At 42.8% G+C, this 19408-nt stretch overlaps 1 non-coding gene across 1 annotated transcript; it reads left to right on the top strand.

The window, feature by feature from the left end:
* The first annotated feature begins 2364 nt into the window (after window positions 1-2364).
* Window positions 2365-2438, top strand: Trnat-ugu (transfer RNA threonine (anticodon UGU)). The gene has a single exon. It is a non-coding gene; the product is annotated as a tRNA-Thr (tRNA).
* Window positions 2439-19408: the final 16970 nt, after the last annotated feature.

Here is a 19408-nt window from a genome sequence, read left to right as displayed (position 1 = left end):
ACCTTTAAGAATGCCATTTATTACTGCAAAACACTTATTGGAGTCGATGGTCCAGCAATTAAATAAAATATAAGTTGAATAACAGGTAAACAATAGAGTCCTATTTCATGTAATTAGTTATAACAACAACATAGCTTGTGAGATATTCACTTCTAAACACATACTACATCTTCACTGCAGAAGCCAAGGAAACTATGACAACAACATAGCTTGTGAGATATTCACTTCTAAACACATACTACATCTTCACTGCAGAAGCCAAGGAAACTATGACAACAACATAGCTTGTGAGATATTCACTTCTAAACACATACTACATCTCCACTGCAGAAGCCAAGGAAATCTCACAGGTGCACAAGTTGGCACTACGAAAAATTTCTATCTCCTGCGACCACGCGCACACTGCCCCACCCTACAAGTAGTTCCTCCGACCGACCATCACGCCTTCCCGTCCAGCCCTCTGTGTCCTGTGCCACTCGATGCTCCTTCCCCACTTTCATACAGTCTCGCCATGAAAGAGCATTGTGGTTGGCTAGAGCGCTCCCGCCGTTTCTCCAAGCCAACACACAATCACAAACATATTGAAACACATACAAAATACTGGATTTACATTTAAATAACTTGAAATTAAATAAATATTCCTACAGCTGGACCATAAACACTCTCTAACACACACTATTAAATACATAAACAAATCAAATAAACATATATCAAAGGAATAGAAACCAAAAGTAGGCCAGTACCCTAATGTCTTAGCGCTTTCTAAAACACAGTAAATATTTGACCAATTTCTTCATGAATATGTTTATATCCAATATAAACTAGATGAATAAATATATTTATAAGCATGCTGCTATCATTTTTTTGAGCAACTATGGAGTACTTGCAGCCTGACGCGATCGATAGTAATCGGCCACTTTGACCTCAAATAACTCACGTACTATTCAAGTTACTTGCCTGTAATTCACACCAATTTAGGTTTACACTAATAGCTTTCTAAAGACATGTCAATCGACAAAATTGGATGAACTGTTTAGATTTTGGAAATTTGTTGCTGGGTGTTATTTGTATAATTTACAGTCAGACACTAAACTTTAAACTAATAAAGATATTGAAAATCGATTACACCATCAGAATTATTGTGCAAATAATGGTAATGTACATGTTTCTTTTTAAGGTATCATGATTCCTCTGGCTACCACAACTCGCCCATTAGCTCACAGTGTGGAAGTTCACAGCCCGTCACTAGAGGGCATGTGTGCTCGACACGTGACTATACAGAGCAAGCAGCAGCATGCATCAATCATCCAACACTGCCAGTCGCATTGTGAACAGGGACATGGAGGCATCAAAAGAAGAGCAGAGAGGTGGTGTTCGTTTTCTGACAGCGGAAGGCGTAGGAGGAATGGACATTCATTGACAAATGTCACAAGTGTACGGGGAACACTGCATGACCCTTGCAAGGGTCAAGGCATGACACAAGCACCTCAGGGCAGGACGAGCATCGTTAGCCGATGATGCACCACATTTCATGACCGATGACATTGTCCAGCTGGTGGATGCACTCATTACCCAGTACTGCCGAGTGACAGTGAAAGCCAAAGGCCCCTTAAAAAGGCTCTGAGGGGGCAAACAATTCACCTCGGATGACAATGACCAGCTGTACGTACGGAACTGATTAACATTGCAGCCCCGGGAATTTTATGAGACAGCCATTCACCGCTTTGTGTCACTGTGAGACATGTGTCAACAGCCAGAGTCAATACTTCTAACTTACAGGTACTGGTTTTCGTAATTATGCCTCCTGCTCATTTCTTTTTGAACGCCCCTTATATGTTCAGTGAATGTGACACAAAGTCATTGAAGAGAATGTGAACAAAAAAATAATAGGACAACAGCTGCAAAAGTCACTGCAGAACTGAATGTTGCACTCACAAACCTTGTTAGCACCAAAACAACACAAAGGGAGCTCCATAAGCTGGGAATTGCAGGATGAGCTGGATTTCCAAAATGTTCATCATTTATACAAATAGCTATACCAGGAAAATATGATGCCACAGCCATAAAACCTGGACTATGGAGTAATGTACGAAGTAATTTGGTCAGAAGAGCCTTCATTCACACTGTTCACACCTATATATATACTAAGATGGTATCTGTTCTTTCGGACAGATACCATCGGTGACCATGCAGCTCGTTAAAATGAAATTACAATGAAACAAACACCCTTAGCTGCTTACAGGCGTTGACATATGTATAATTGGCGGGGGCACTACAAATGTAGTGCGGGACAATACGTTGAGAACATGGGTTTCGCGGGAGGCGTGCCAGAGATAAATCCCTGCAGTCGCCCTATCCTCTGTGTCCTTGGTGGCTCAGATGGATAGAGCGTCTGCCATGTAAGCAGGAGATCCCGGGTTCGAGTCCCGGTCGGGGCACACATTTTCATCCGTCCCCGTTGACGTATGTCAACACCTTTAAGCAGCTAAGGGTGTTCATTTCATTGTAATTTCTGTTCACACCTTCTTCCTGAGATTGCGCCCCGTGAGTGAAATATGGCAGGCATTCAGTGATGATAAGGTCGGCTATATCATGGCATTCCATGGGCCCCATGGTCGCTTTTCAGGTCACGTTACTGCCAAGGATTATGTGGCCATTTTGGCTGATCAGGTCAAATCCATGGTACAATGTTTAATCCCCAATGGTGATTACTTGTTTTGAGATGACAGGACCCATGTTCACACAGCTCACATTATCTGGGACTGGTTTTGTGAGCACAAGAATAAATTGTCACATCTCCTCTGGCCACCAAAGTCACCAGATCTCAGTATTATTGAGCCTTTGTGGTCTACTTACGAAAGAAAAGTGAGAGACCACTATTCACCTCCATTATCATTGGCTGACTTTCCATTATTTTGTTGGAGGAATAGGGTCAGATTCCCTTGAGAACAGTACAGGACCTCTATCTATCCATTCTGCAACAACTGGCTAGTGCCATGCCCCCAACATTATAGTCTACCACTACAATGTTTTTAGAAACAAAGATGATGTAACTTACCAAACGAAAGCGTTGGTACGTTGATAGACACACAAACAAACACACACGCAAAATTCAAGCTTTCGCAACCAACGGTTGCTTCATAAGGAAAGAGGGAAGGAGAGGGAAAGACGAAAGGATGTGGGTTTTAAGGGAGAGGGTAAGGAGTCATTCCAATCCCGGGAGCAGGAAGACTTACCTTAGGGGGAAAAAAGGACAGGTATACACTCATGCAGCACACACACATATCCATCCGCACATATACAGACTCAAGCCTACAATGTTTTTCTTTGATTCATGTGTGACACCCAGATTTTGTGGCAAGTTAACAGTCCTTATGGTAAGAGGTAATTTGGTTAATATGCTGATAACTTACTGGAGTTGAAACTAAAAACCTGTAGTGTATTCTTTCCATCAAATTCTTTGGAACACCTGATGTAATATCAGCATAACTTGATATACATACAAGTGAGGCTGACACTGCAGCACTCAAAGGGGTGGGTGTATGGACAGGTTTAAACATAAAAGTAACTGGGTACAACCAATATTAGAGCCAGAAGCAACCTATTAATTATGACAGAGCGTTTTTAGATGAGCTGATTTCCAACAGACATCTATATGTTGCTTGCTCAGTACTGATTATACAACAATTTATTTATTCTTGCCACTTCCATCTCATGGAATTTTTGGTGCTATGAGTACTGTCAACATGTCATTCTGTAGTGTGTCAACAACTGTTGAAGTAATAGTTGAACATAAATTTAGAGGATTCCAAAATCCATAATATCCTCTTTTTATGAAACTTGAATTCTTATAGCATGTTCCTACACCCATGTTATCCCTGTGCACATATAACAAAATCTTATGAAGTTTCAAAAGCCTGCTAAATCTTAAAATATTGTTCCCAAAACCTGACATATGCAAGTTTGTGTTAATCCAACAGCAAAATTTATCAAACATTATTTTACGAACAGAATCCTCACACAATGTTAATGAAGTCTGGAGCTTGCTGTGTATTCTTCAGAGATGTTGCCTATGCAGTAATAGTACAGATTTAGAACAGCAAGCAGCTGCCATTAACAGCAACACCTGGTTTGTATGCAAAATGCAGTTCAGACACTTTCCTACATTCTTCTGTGAAGGAGTGAACAGTTACTGTCTATTTGTGTTGAACAGTGTTTATTTTTCCAATATCTCTGCACATTCTGCAAATGGTTATATAATGTAACCTATTTGTAGTGCAGTGATCTAGGACCAGGCATGAGCAGTAGCCAGAAGTAGTAGGAGAAGCAGCACTTTGAAGTGATATGTAGCTATTTATTTAGTGTCTGTGTTCAGGAGACATTTTCATTTCTCTTAAATGTTTATGTATTTTGTGAGTATTAATGGGGTACTATCTGCCTTTGTAGTGTATTTGCACGCTACCAAAGCACCAGTCCCAAGTCTTAATGTGAATTAGTTGCTGCTGAAAATAATCAGTAATATTTGTGTCCTTGACACGTGAGGGATAGCCACAAGTAGCATAACAACAGTACTAGATGGTATCTAGTGACTGTTTGGGTTGCAAGAGTATTTCTTCTTGTATAGTTGAAAACAGGTAAAGATTGAAAAAGATTGTGTCTGTTGCATAGGATACAGTGGAAATTGGTCATTGTCAAACATAGTTGGAAGTGTAGTGGTGTTGAGGTATCTGCAGCGAAAGATGGGATACCTCTGGAGCCTCTAGCTTTGCCTGCGTCCTCAATTTCAGTGTGTTCCAATACGTTTGACTTACTCTATTCACATTCATATGAGACTGAAAAGCAAATAGTGGTGGGGTTATGAATCTCTGAATGGAAGGTGAGAATGAGTGCTGGCCATACATCTATCGCCTTTTGCCCATTGCCAAGAATATATCTGAAGCAGGATATGACACTTCCTCTGTTGGGTCTTGGGCCAATCTCCCTGAAAGGTCTGGACAGTGTGCAAGGGTAATTTTAGTCATCAGTGATCACTTCAACATTGACAGGGGGTGGGGTGATAGAATCCTTCAGGAAAATAGCATGTACATTGGGAAGGCAGGCCAGTGCTTACCATTATGTTTGGCAGTGGATATTGTCCAAAACGTGAAGGATGCTCTTCCAGTAACTATTGAGCACACTGGTTGTGACCCACTATAAATTGTGGCTTCTATCAGCATGTATGACACCTGTCACCTGCATTCCTCAGTTCTGACTGATTTGGTGAAGACAGACAGCCTCACACATGGAGGGGAGGCGAACTAGCATTTTGTAGCATCATTTCCCAAACTGATCACAGTCCTTGGTTTGGAGCCAGGTGGAGGACTTAAAACAGAAGTTCAGATGATTCTGAGCTTATCTTGGATGTGAAGGTTTTGACTTCCACTATTGGGCAGGGAATTACTGGAATCCCTTAATAAATCAGGTGTGCACTACAGATTGGAAATGAGCTCTGTATATTTGCTTTACAGCTGCTACTGGGTCCTATGACATCTCCTCCGAACCTCCTGCCTATGTAGGCTCGGAGACTTGATACACAGTTACAAGGATCTGCAGCGTTGCTGCTATATTACCAACCACTGATAATGACTACAATTATGTACCAATACAATGACTGACTAGTTAACAATGATTATTGTTCTGTTTATGAATTGTTCTAAGTGTGTGCGTATTTATATACATAAATATTTATATAATAGAGGGAAACATTCCACGTGGGAAAAAAGTATCTAAAAACAAAGATGATGTGACTTACCAAACGAAAGCGGGACCCACCTCCTCTTCCTCAAAATCACCCTCTCCAAACCTTCCAGGAATTTCTCACTTCCAGCCTTGCCTCTCAATCCTTCTTAAAAAACCTTAATCCTACTCCCAACATCACCACTGCTGAAGCCCAGGCTATCCGTGATCTGAAGGCTGACCGATCCATCGTCATTCTTCCGGCGGACAAGGGTTCCACGACCGTGGTACTTGATCGTCGGGAGTAGGTGGCTGAGGGACTGCGTCAGCTTTCAGACAACACCACATACAAAGTGTGCCAAGGTAATCCCATTCCTGATGTCCAGGCGGAGCTTCAAGGAATCCTCAGAACCTTAGGCCCCCTACAAAACCTTTCACCTGACTCCATCAACCTCCTGACCCCACCAACACCCCGCACCCCTACCTTCTACCTTCTTCCTAAAATTCACAAACCCAATCATCCCGGCCGCCCCATTGTAGCTGGTTACCAAGCCCCCACAGAACGTATCTCTGCCTACGTAGATCAACACCTTCCACCCATTACATGCAGTTTCCCATCCTTCATCAAAGACACCAACCACTTTCTCGAACGCCTGGAATCCTTACCCAATGTGTTACCCCCGGAAACCATCCTTGTAACCATTGATGCCACTTCCTTATACACAAATATCCGCACGTCCAGGGCCTCGCTGCGATGGAGCACTTCCTTTCACACCGATCACCTGCCACCCTACCTAAAACCTGTTTCCTCATTACCTTAGCCAGCTTCATCCTGACCCACAACTTCTTTACTTTTTAAGGCCAGATATACCAACAATTAAAGGGAACAGCCATGGGTACCAGGATGGCTCCCTCGTCGCCAACCTATTCATGGGTCGCTTAGAGGAAGCCTTCTTGGTTACCCAGGCCTGCCAACCCAAAGTTTGGTACAGATTTATTGATGACATCTTCATGATCTGGACTCACAGTGAAGAAGAACTCCAGAATTTCGTCTCCAACCTCAACTCCTTTGGTTCCATCAGATTCACCTGGTCTTACGCCAAATCCCATGTCACTTTCCTTGACGTTGACCTCCATCTGTCCAATGGCCAGCTTCACACGTCCGTCCACATCAAACCCACCAACAAGCAACAGTACCTCCATTATGACAGCTGCCACCCATTCCACATCAAACGGTCCCTTCCCTACAGCCTAGGTCTTCGTGGCAAACGAATCTGCTCCAGTCCGGAATCCCTGAACCATTACACCAACAACCTGACAACAGCTTTCGCATCCCGCAACTACCCTCCCGACCTGGTGCAGAAGCAAATAACCAGAGCCACTTCCTCATCCTCTCAAACCCAGAAACTCCCACAGAAGAACCACAAAAGTGCTCCACTTGTGACAGGATACTTTCCGGGACTGGATCAGACTCGGAATGTGGCTCTCCAGCAGGGATACGACTTCCTCAAATCCTTCCCTGAAATGAGATCCATCCTTCATGAAATCCTCCCCCACTCCACCAAGAGTGTCTTTCCGCCGTCCACCTAACCTTCGTAACCTCTTAGTTCATCCCTATGAAATCCCCAAACCTTCTTCCCTACCCTCTGGCTCCTACCCTTGTAACCGCCCCCGGTGTAAAACCTGTCCCATGCACCCTCCCACTACCACCTACTCCAGTCCTGTAACCCGGAAGGTGTACACGATCAAAGGCAGAGCCACGTGTGAAAGCGCCCACGTGATTTACCAACTGACCTGCCTACACCGTGACACATTCTATGTGGGAATGACCAGCAACAAACCGTCCATTCGCATGAATGGACACAGGCAGACAGTGTTTGTTGGTAATGAGGATCACCCTGTGGCTAAACATGCCTTGGTGCACGGCCAGCGCATCTTGGCACAGTGTTACACCGTCCGGGTTATCTGGATACTTCCCACTAACACCAACCTATCCGAACTCCGGAGATGGGAACTTGCTCTTCAATATATCCTCTCTTCCCGTTATCCACCAGGCCTCAATCTCCGCTAATTTCAAGTTGCCGCCACTCATACCTCACCTGTCATTCAACAACATCTTTGCCTCTGCACCTCCGCCTCGAGTGACATCTCTGTCCAAACTCTTTGCCTTTTAATATGTCTGCATATGTGTGGATTGATGTGTGTGTGTGTGTGTGTGTGTGTGTGCGAGTGTATACCTGTCCTTTTTTTCCCCCTAAGGTAAGTCTTTCCGCTCCCGGGATTGGAATGACTCCTTACCCTCTCCTTTAAAACCCACATCCTTTCGTCTTTCCCTCTCCTTCCCTCTTTCCTGACGAAGCAACCGTTGGTTGCGAAAGCTAGAATTTTGTGTGTATATTTGTGTTTGTTTGTGTGTCTACGACGTGCCAGCGCTTTCGTTTGGTAAGTCACATCATCTTTGTTTTTAAGATATACATAAATATTTATGTATTATATACACTCCTGGAAATTGAAATAAGAACACCGTGAATTCATTGTCCCAGGGAGGGGAAACTTTATTGACACATTCCTGGGGTCAGATACATCACATGATCACACTGACAGAACCACAGGCACATAGACACAGGCAACAGAGCATGCACAATGTCGGCACTAGTACAATGTATATCCACCTTTCGCAACAATGCAGGCTGCTATTCTCCCATGGAGACGATCGTAGAGATGCTGGATGTAGTCCTGTGGAACGGCTTGCCATGCCATTTCCACCTGGCGCCTCAGTTGGACCAGCATTCGTGCTGGACGTGCAGACCGCGTGAGACGACGCTTCATCCAGTCCCAAACATGCTCAATGGGGGACAGATCTGGAGATCTTGCTGGCCAGGGTAGTTGACTTACACCTTCTAGAGCACGTTGGGTGGCACGGGATACATGCGGACGTGCATTGTCCTGTTGGAACAGCAAGTTCCCTTGCCGGTCTAGGAATGGTAGAACGATGGGTTCGATGACGGTTTGGATGTACCGTGCACTATTCAGTGTCCCCTCGATGATCACCAGTGGTGTACGGCCAGTGTAGGAGATCACTCCCCACACCATGATGCCGGGTGTTGGCCCTGTGTGCCTCGGTCGTATGCAGTCCTGATTGTGGCGCTCACCTGCACGGCGCCAAACACGCATACGACCATCATTGGCACCAAGGCAGAAGCGACTCTCATTGCTGAAGACAACACGTCTCCATTCGTCCCTCCATTCACGCCTGTCGCGACACCACTAGAGGCGGGCTGCACGATGTTGGGGCGTGAGCGGAAGACGGCCTAACGGTGTGCGGGACTGTAGCCCAGCTTCATGGAGACGGTTGCGAATGGTCCTCGCCGATACCCCAGGAGCAACAGTGTCCCTAATTTGCTGGGAAGTGGCGGTGTGGTCCCCTACGGCACTGCGTAGGATGCTACGGTCTTGGCGTGCATCCGTGCGTCGCTGCGGTCCGGTCCCAGGTCGACGGGCACGTGCACCTTCCGCCGACCACTGGCGACAACATCGATGTACTGTGGAGACCTCACGCCCCACGTGTTGAGCAATTCGGCGGTACGTCCACCCGGCCTCCCGCATGCCCACTATACGCCCTCGCTCAAAGTCCGTCAACTGCACATACGGTTCACGTCCACGCTGTCGCGGCATGCTACCAGTGTTAAAGACTGCGATGGAGCTCCGTATGTCACGGCAAATTGGCTGACACTGACGGCGGCGGTGCACAAATGCTGCGCAGCTAGTGCCATTCGACGGCCAACACCGCGGTTCCTGGTGTGTCCGCTGTGCCGTGCGTGTGATCATTGCTTGTACAGCCCTCTCGCAGTGTCCGGAGCAAGTATGGTGGGTCTGACACACCGGTGTCCATGTGTTCTTTTTTCCATTTCCAGGAGTGTATAAAAACAAAGATGAGGTGACTTACCGAACAAAAGCGCTGGCAGGTCGATAGACACAGAAACATACACACAAAATTCAAGCTTTCGCAACAAACGGTTGCCTCATCAGGAAAGAGGGAAGGAAAGGGGAAGACGAAAGGAAGTGGGTTTTAAGGGAGAGGGTAAGGAGTCATTCCAATCCCGGGAGCGGAAAGACTTACCTTAGGGGGAAAAAAGGACAGGTAAACACTCGCACACACGCACATATCCATCCACACATACAGACACAAGCAGACATATTTAAAGACCAATATGTCTGCTTGTGTCTGTATGTGTGGATGGATATGTGCGTGTGTGCGAGTGTATACCTGTCCTTTTTTCCCCCTAAGGTAAGTCTTTCCGCTCCCGGGATTGGAATGACTCCTTACCCTCTCCCTTAAAACCCACTTCCTTTCGTCTTCCCCTCTCCTTCCCTCTTTCCTGATGAGGCAACAGTTTGTTGCGAAAGCTTGAATTTTGTGTGTATGTTTGTGTTTGTTTGTGTGTCTATCGACCTGCCAGCGCTTTTGTTCGGTAAGTCACCTCATCTTTGTTTTTATATATAATTTTTCCCACGTGGAATGTTTCCTTCTATTATATAAATATTTATGTATATATGTATGAGAGAGAGAGAGAGAGAGAGAGAGAGAGTGTGTGTGTGTGTGTGTGTGTGTGTGTAATACTTTTTTTGATGACTGCTGTAAAATTGTTTTCATATTTAATCTCTGTTCAGTGAACTTCAAACAATAACATAGTTATACACACACTTTTGACACATAACTGAGTCAGTGGCGATGGTACTAGAAAACAGAACTCATGGATTAAGTGTAGCCTCTAAACAGTGATGAATTACTAAAATAGATTTACAGCAGTCTTCGAAAAAGTTACCAAAATATATGATTAGTTACAAACTCGTTATTAGCCTATAAGCACAATTTGCCATTACTAAAAGTATAGACAAATAGTGCACTTTCTGGTCACAGTGATGTTTTTGTTTGACAGTGCACTTGTGTTTTCTCACGGCCGAGATGGAATAAACAAGAATACAACTATATTTACAGTGGATAAACTTGGTATGTTTTTCGTCTCAAAGATGACTACAGCTTTGAACCTTTGCCAAACACCACTTTTCATATAATAGTGCACATTTGTAATTTATATATGGCAGCACTTTATTTTCGTCTTACACCCTCCACAGCCTCACAAAACAATTTCATTACAGGCCATCTGAACCTGACAACCGGTCCCTTCATCCTGTCAACCCTACATTACAACAGTAAGATCGTGCACTCAATTTCCGTACTAAGTCATGAATTGTATAACATCTCTGCACATTTCACTAAAGGAACAAGTCAAAGGGTAGGAAGCGATCACAGTGCCACCATTCTCAGAAATACAGTGGGAAAGAAGGAAGCCGGTACAGCACTAATGTATCAGTAACACCTTGATTTCTACGCTACGCGACCCTTAACATTACATTCATACTCACTCTGTTTCTGAACTTTAATTTGCATTACATGCAGGAAGCAGCTAGTAGGGCATGAGAGTGCAACTTTTTTTTATTATTGCTTTGCTTTGTTCCCCTACCCCACTCAGGATGGGAAAAGCTATTCACCAATTTGATGAAAAATTGTGTAACATTTTTTGGAAATGGGAGATCTCAACCCCATTAGTTACAGAGGGTACTGTTCATCATTTCAGATTGAGTAAGAACATGTATGTGTAATATTAGTTGTCTTTATGAGCATATGTGGAAATGTCCCAGAACTATATCACTTATAAACTGTAATAATGCCCACATAGTGCTACGAACATAAAGCTGGCTGAAACCAGAAATGAACAGCAACAAAATTTTCATTTCCACTTGAAATGTATATCACAGAGACAGGCAGCTGGTGGAGACGTAATTATAGCCATACATAATATGGTAATTCCAGTGTGGTTAGGGCAGATTCTGAATGCAAAACAACTTTAATGAAGGCAAAGTGAAACGTGAAGCAAACATGGTAATTAGGTGCATTTATAGACCGCCACCCCCCAAAGCACACTTCCAGGTCATTTTACAGTATTAGAGGGAAAATTTCAGTTTACCAGCTATGGGATGGGAAATAAGTGAGTGGGGTAGGTGGTAGGGGCAGTTATTTGTGTGATGATTATCTAAATGCTTTATCCAAGAAAAACGAGTATCTTGAACAATTACTCACAGAATGACTCATAGGGGTAATGTCTTAGATGTTGTGGTTGCAAAAAGGCCTGAATTTTTCATTTCACTTAGCACAGAACAGGGAGTCAGTGACCAAGAAGGTGTTAAAGCATCACTGATTATGTCTGTCAGTAAGATTGTTAAGTACAGTAGAAAGATACTTATACTTCATAAATATGACAGGAAACAAATTACATTATCTGAGAAGTCAACATCAAACATTCTACTTCAAGACTGGAAACAACGACTAAAACTGTACAAAATGGAGGAGTATTGTAAAATACATCTTACACAGGTATGTGTAAAGGAATGTTATGAGGGATGGGAAAACCCCCTGGGGTTCAACAGCCATATCAGGAAGTTGCTCCAAAAGTGAAGAGAACTCCACCACAGATTTAAACATAGTCAAAGCCTTGTTGAAAAAAAAAAGAAAAAAAAAAAAAATAGTACAGAGAAAAAATGAGCACAAGGAGAGCCATAAATAAACCATTCAACAGATTTGAAAGAAGTAGTCTGTTTATCAATCTGACAAAACATTTTTCACTGTTTTCTCCTGATGCTAAGACAGTAAAGGGATCAAAGCTATTAATCAAGTAATTCATTGACCATCCTGGCATAGAAATATATGCTGACAAAGAAAATTCCTTGTCACTAAATTCTTTTTTCTGTAGACGTTTTACAGGGGAAGATTCTATTCCTGGTTTCAGTTGTCACACAAATTCTAAAATGATTGTGACCACAGGATATAATACTAACTAAAATCACTTTACAGTAAACAGGTGAATTTGCCCAATGTAAAACCTATAAGACTGTACACAAAATATGTGAAGAATCTTGCCCCTCTTCTAGCAGCAGTGTCATAATTTACTCAACGATCAAAGAATTTCTATGGACTGGAAACAAGTGCAGGTAAATTTCAAGAAGATACATCAAGTATTAACAGTTATAAGACTACAGTGCTGATGTCAATCTGATGTAGTTTTGGAACACAATTTTATGTTCATGTATTGTGATCGTTTGGGACATATAATCTCTGTAGGAATCAAGAAGAGTTGTACTAACAACCATCGTGTAAAGCACAGCTTGTTCTGTCATCCACAAGCCCCAAACAAACATACAGAAGATGAGACCAACTTTGTGATACAGTTGACGAGTTTCTAGCAAACAGAATACAGCATGTCTCTCTTAACACAAAGATATCTTCATAAGTAGAACTAGCTTAGAAAGTACCCCATGGGAGTGTTACGGGATCATTGCTATTCACAGCACACAGACTGTTTCACAATTCCTATTACAGGCTTCTAGGCACTTTAGAGGGGATTTAGTAGAAAAAGTTCTCATAAGGAAGCTGTGTCTGGAAATTTTCTGTTTTGGATGTAAGTAAGTTTAAAGATCGGATCAGTTTCAAACCTCCTGTTTCAAAGTACACAAACATTGGACACAATGAGCTCTACTGAAGCCCACAGTATGAGCAATTTTTCACATACTAGGCATTGGGTTCTCTTCCCCATGACAAAGGGTGGCCTCTTTGAAGTTGGGAGTATGTCAGATTACACAATTGCCAATTACTGAAAAAACTCACATGGGTTAAATATTTGGAAGTATGTATGCAGAGCAGCTAAAAGTATAACAATGACATAAAACTACATGTAGGAAAGGCAGATGCCTAGGTAAGATTCATTGGCGGAATTTTTAGGATGAGAAGTCCATCTACACCCCTCCGGGTGACACCACCTTGAAGTAGCACTGTCTGTGTGGGTGGGGAGGTTTGTGTGTTCGCGTGAAGCTAAGGGCTATGCTGGCTGTGGGAACCTACCATCAGTAAGGTCTTGACTGTTGGACCAGACAGCACGTGTCTCACAATTACTTGTCATCTCACATCCATTCCTTGTCCTTTCCCAACTTCTCAATACCAAACCCAAGGTGTGATGCAATCCATGCTGAGGGGTGCGTGGCACATGAGAAGATGTGTTGTGAATGGAGCCTCAGGGATACCGGGCAACCTCCTTGAGTAATTAGCCGTACACCGCGTGATGTTTCCATAGTGTGGACCAATTAGATCCCCTACTATTGTGTGTGTGTGTATGGGGGGGGGGGGGGGGGGGGGGGGGAGGGACTTTGCAATGGCCTAGTGCTCCTCCTCCTTAGGAGGTGAGAAGACTGACGTAAGCCTGTGTACAACAGGGCAATGATCTATTGGTTGGATGTGATGCTAATGCCCACAACTTAGTGTAGGGCAGCACGAACACCAGCAGTAGAGGTGAGAATCTTCTAGAATTTCTTCTAGCTAATAACTTACAGATCCTCAATAGGGGCAAGGAACCTACATTTAGGAGTATAAGAAGGGAAGAGGTAACTGACATAACCTTTGGTTCCACTTTGATGGGGAGTTGTGTCAAACAATGGCATGTGGCTTTAGAGCCTTCCTCATCAGACCAAACATATATTAAGTTCGAGGTTGAAATGGGCATTAGACAGACCATGTCCTATAGGAATCCCAGGAAAACATACTGGGAGGCATATAGGAGGGACCTCAACTCAAGCCCATTAGAAGTCAGTACTCCGATATGGAATCCAGTAGAGTTTGTGGAGGCAGCAGAGGCAGTGACCTCTGCCATCATGACCTCTTACCATGACAACTGCTCAATCACCATAGTGCACAAATAGGAATGTATCTTGGTGGAACAACAACCTGGAATCACAGAGGAAACAGGTATGAAGACTGTTTAACCTTGCGAGAAGGAAAGGACAATGGGCAGAATATCGGTCCTTGTCAAATACAATCTTGCAATTAAGCAAGCATCCTGGAAGGTATTCTCAAGGAGGTAGAGGGTATGATTGTTCATGCCAGACATCACAAAATTCTCACTAAGATACCAACTACTCTAGGAGGAACTTTAAGGAAAGAGGATGGGGAGTATACAAGCACAGCACATGAAACACTGGAGAAACTACTCCTCAAAACTCATTTTCCTCAATGTACTCTGATAGACAACATAGACAGGACAAGATCCCTGTGAGATATCGATTTTCAGGTATTTGAAGGGAGAACTGGGAATCTGCCACAGAATGTGTTGACCATAGTAAAATCCAATTGGCAGAGGAAACATTCCAACTGTACAAGTCACCTGGCCCAGATGGAATATTTCCACTGCTCCTGAAACAAGCAGGAGTGAACTTAATAAGATTCCTATGCAGGTTATTTAGGGTTATCAGCAGGAATCGTTCCTAATGTCTGGAGGGCAGTGAAGGTTGTCTTTATTCCAAAGTCAGGGAGAATTGATAATACCGAGCCCAAGGATATGAGACCAATCAGTCTGTCCTCCTTTCTTCTTAAAACATTAGAAAAACTGGTCAACCTGCATGTTAGGGATAGGAGGTTAACAAGGTTTCCTCTACACACAAACCAACATGCATAGCATCCAGGAAAATTGTGCTGAACTGCACTCCACATTGGGAAGGTGGAGGAAGCACTACATTTTCATTTTCATGAAATTGCCCTCTGCATCTACTTGAACATCGAAGGGGCTTTTTTGCAACACGACCTTGGAATCCACGGATAAGGCAGCAGAGGTGCATGGTTTGGAGACCACCATTTGCAGGTGGGTTAGAGCCATGCTTAGTGGTACAAAGGTGGAAGCCATCATGATGCAAGAAAATATGTTAAACAACACCACCAGAGGCTGCCCACAAGGAGTGCTCCTGTCCCCTCTACTGTGGAACCTTGTGGTGAATGAACTCATTCTAGCATTAAACTCTAGACAGTACTTTTGCCAGGGATATGCAGATAATCTTTTCATAGTAATACTTGGCAAATTTTCAAGTACACTCAGAGCTATGGCACAAGGAGCATTGAACATTGTGCAAAATTGGTGCAGGAATCAGGATTTAAGGGTCAGTCCTAAGAAGACTGTTGTTGTACCATTTACGAGGAAGCAGATCCAACACACACATTGGAATTTAAAGCTTCTTGATGAAACTCTACCAGTGAAGGGGATAGTGAAATATCTAGGCATAACCCTGGATGAGAAACTATCGTGGACCCCTCACATAAGGAGCATCTGTTCCAAGACGTAAGGTACTCTAATGAGTACCAGGAAGGCTTGTGGTAAAAACTGGGGCATAAGCCCCAAGAGTATGTACTGGATATACACCATAGTAGAAAGACCTATGATCACTTATGGGGCTACAGTGTGGTGGAAAAAGGTAGAACAGCATGTAGCTGCTAAGGAGCTTGCTAAGGTGCAGAGATTAGCCTTCTTAGCCATTACAAGCGATATTAGCAGCACAACTACTGCTGGGATGGGAACCATGCTGGACATGACTCCATTACACCTGTGGGTAAAGATGGAGGCAGCAGCTGGACCACACAGGTTAAAGACTGACAAAAACTGCTGTATCCAGGATCTCACACTAAAATACTGAGTAAAAATAGGTATGGTTCAGGAAATATTGCCCGACTGGATAACTCCCAGCTGCTTCAACAAGCCTTTCTGTGTAGTAATTGGAAGCAGATAGCTCTGGCAGAACAAATTTCGACATAATCTGGTTCACTGATGGTTCGGAAACAGACCGTGTTGGGGCCAAGGTATAAGGAGTGCAGCCAAGGCTCTAGGGAAGACAGCCACTGTGTTTCAAGCAGAAAAATCTGCAATTAGGGTGTGCGTGGAGGAGAATTTGTGGAGGTGCTACAGAGTTCGTAGCATTTTCATTTTTTCAGACAGCCAAGCAGCCCTGAAAGCCCTGGCAGCCTCTGCAACAAGATCAAAGATCGTGGTAGTATGCCACAACATCCTTGTGGAGCTAGGGAAAGCAAGAGGGTAAACCTATTGTGTGTCTCTGGTCACTCAAGGATTGGTGGCAATGAGCAAGCCAATAGGTTGGCCAGGATAAGGGCGATGATACGATTTATTGGAACAGAACATGTCCTGACAATCACCAAGGCGATGATCGAAGTAAAATTACAAGACTGGACGAGGAAACAGCATGCAGAATATTGGGCTGCAGTCCAAAAGCAAAAACATGGCAAGGCATTAATGCCGAAGCCATGTTCTAGGAGATGTCTCTCAACCCTGGGCTTGAACAGGAGAGAAATGAAACTCATGGTTGGGCTATTGACAGGCCATGGGAATTTCAAAAAACACCTACATACAATGGGGATAATAGAAGGACACCCCAAGTGTAGGATGTGTGGTGTGGGCGAGGAAACCACATCACATCCAAAGGCCAGTCTCCTGAAACATCATTATCAACTCTAACAGAAAAAGAGAGGAAGGAATAGTGATGCACAAGTTAGCTTGTGGAAAATAGATGTAGCTGTTCCACATTATTTTGTGTGAGATTTGACTGCACATGTTTCAAGGGGAAGTTCAATAGTGGTTCCTGAGATACAGTAAAACATTGCACATTTTTGTAGCATGGAAATGCAAGCATGCTGGAGATCAATCACAAAGGGGACAAAAAAAAGTGCCAGAGAGCCTTCAAGATAGTGAAAGAATATTCATAAAAGGAGTGGGAAACCGTGCTAAACTACAGTTCATGTAAGGAAAAAGGAGAGATAGTTCCATACTAGTTTGTCAAGATTAGGTGAGATTTACAGAAGTCGGTAATCCTTGTGCATTATTGAGAACACACCAAACATTCCTCTTCTGGGAACATTTAATTGTTCTATCAATGGTTACACTGCTGTTTTAAAATGTGCCTTTCACTTAGTGAGTTAACTCATAATAATTTTAGATTGAGAAAAATGAATATGACAAGGATATCAACAAAAACAGGAAAAGGATAGATTGCTACTCACTGTAAAGATAACACATTGAGTTGTGGACAGGCACAATGAAAAAAACTGTTACATAATTTGTTTTCAGCCAACGCCTTCTTCAAAAAGCACACACACACACACACACACACACACACACACACACACACACACACACAAAAAAAAAATCACAAGCAAGCACACTTCACTCAACACACGATAACCATCTCCAACAAATCGGGCCCGAGTTGCTGGTCATGTGTGCTTGCTTGTGTGACTCTGTGTGTGCGTTCTTTTTTGAAGAAAGCTTTGGCAAAAAGGTAAATGTGAAACAGTCTTTTCATTGTGCATGTCAAAAACTCGACATGTCATCTGTACCACGAGTAGCAATTTCTCTTTGTCCTAATGATGTTGACATTGCAACCATGAGTTTCCCTGAAGAAGAGAAATTTTTATTAGCTCTAGTTTCTGTAAATATAATACACGGAAGTATCAGATATCAAAAAATGTGAATATTCTCACTTCTGTACAAATTCAATTCAGTAATGTGATCATTTTATACAAGTACAAAATGATTTTTCTGTCTGATGATGCATGGCAATAAACAGTCTAAAAATTGTACGCACCTCAGTGTATTGAACATTTACGTTTTGTGACAAGTTTGCTATTACCTTGTAAATGAAAATAAGTTTTAGGTTCTTTTGGTTCATTTCAGATTCATGATGTCTATTTCACTTGGGATCTGAGGAAAGTACATTACCATATTTGTTTTTCTTTGTAAATATTTCTCATGTAGTATTCTTTTCTGACACAGTCTACAGCCTGGAGGATCTCTTCACTATGGAGCTACTGGAACGAAAAGTACTTCTAATCTAATTTTCTTTCAAAAGATTAAGAGAAAACAATACATTTTAATTAAATATGCCGTCAACAGCAAAAGTCCACTTGACATATTTTTAATGACAGTTGCATTCTAAGAACACTAAACTGATGAAAGAGCACTTGGCAGAAGGAATCATGTGGTGCCTTTATGAAATCATCTTTGGTTAGTCTCTCGATTGAGCTCCTGAGGCAGCCCTGCACACAGACCAGCAGTAATCTATGAGCATTACTTCATTATTCCAACGGCCTCGATACCTTTTTTCTATTACAGAAATATATTGACAGAGCCCTTTCTCTGTGTTCATCACAACTATGACGTGTGCAAGTGGAGAAAATGAATTTTAAGGTATTTTTGCAGAATGACTGTCACCAACAACCTAGTTTTCACCTTTTTGTTGCCTGTACATCCGTGAATGATCCCTTTAAGGCTTCCTCTTCCTTCCCCTCCAAAATTTAGTGAGAAGCAGGATCCTTTAATTTCTTGCAAGCCAGTTGGTTTGAATATAATGTGATTTCTCATCCCTATGGCCCCCCATTCATAAAATGTAGTATTATTTAGTGTATACCAGTTGCATTCCTAAAAGTACACTGATGAGTTTTAGATCATCACATATTTTCCATGTGTGTTCAACAGTTGTGGTGGACAATCATGTTGGCAGTAAGTCTCTCTCATGTGAACAACGTGACTAACAGGAACAGAAGGAAGTGAAGAAATACAGCTTTGAAACTAAGCTTTCAGAAGTCTATGAATCGTTTCCAGGAGTTGGATAATGATTCAATTTCAAGTGTTTCATCAAGAAATTAACGTTGCAGCAAACAGCAATGCTGCTTTTCTTCTCTTAAAAAGGAATAAGATCTCAATGACGATGTCTGTATGTAGACCTTGGTATCACACTGGAGAAATTTCCATTG

This window comes from Schistocerca serialis, chromosome 5 (genome assembly GCF_023864345.2).
Source record: "Schistocerca serialis cubense isolate TAMUIC-IGC-003099 chromosome 5, iqSchSeri2.2, whole genome shotgun sequence".
NCBI lineage: Eukaryota > Metazoa > Arthropoda > Insecta > Orthoptera > Acrididae > Schistocerca > Schistocerca serialis.
This window is presented reverse-complemented; position numbering and strand designations above follow the sequence as displayed.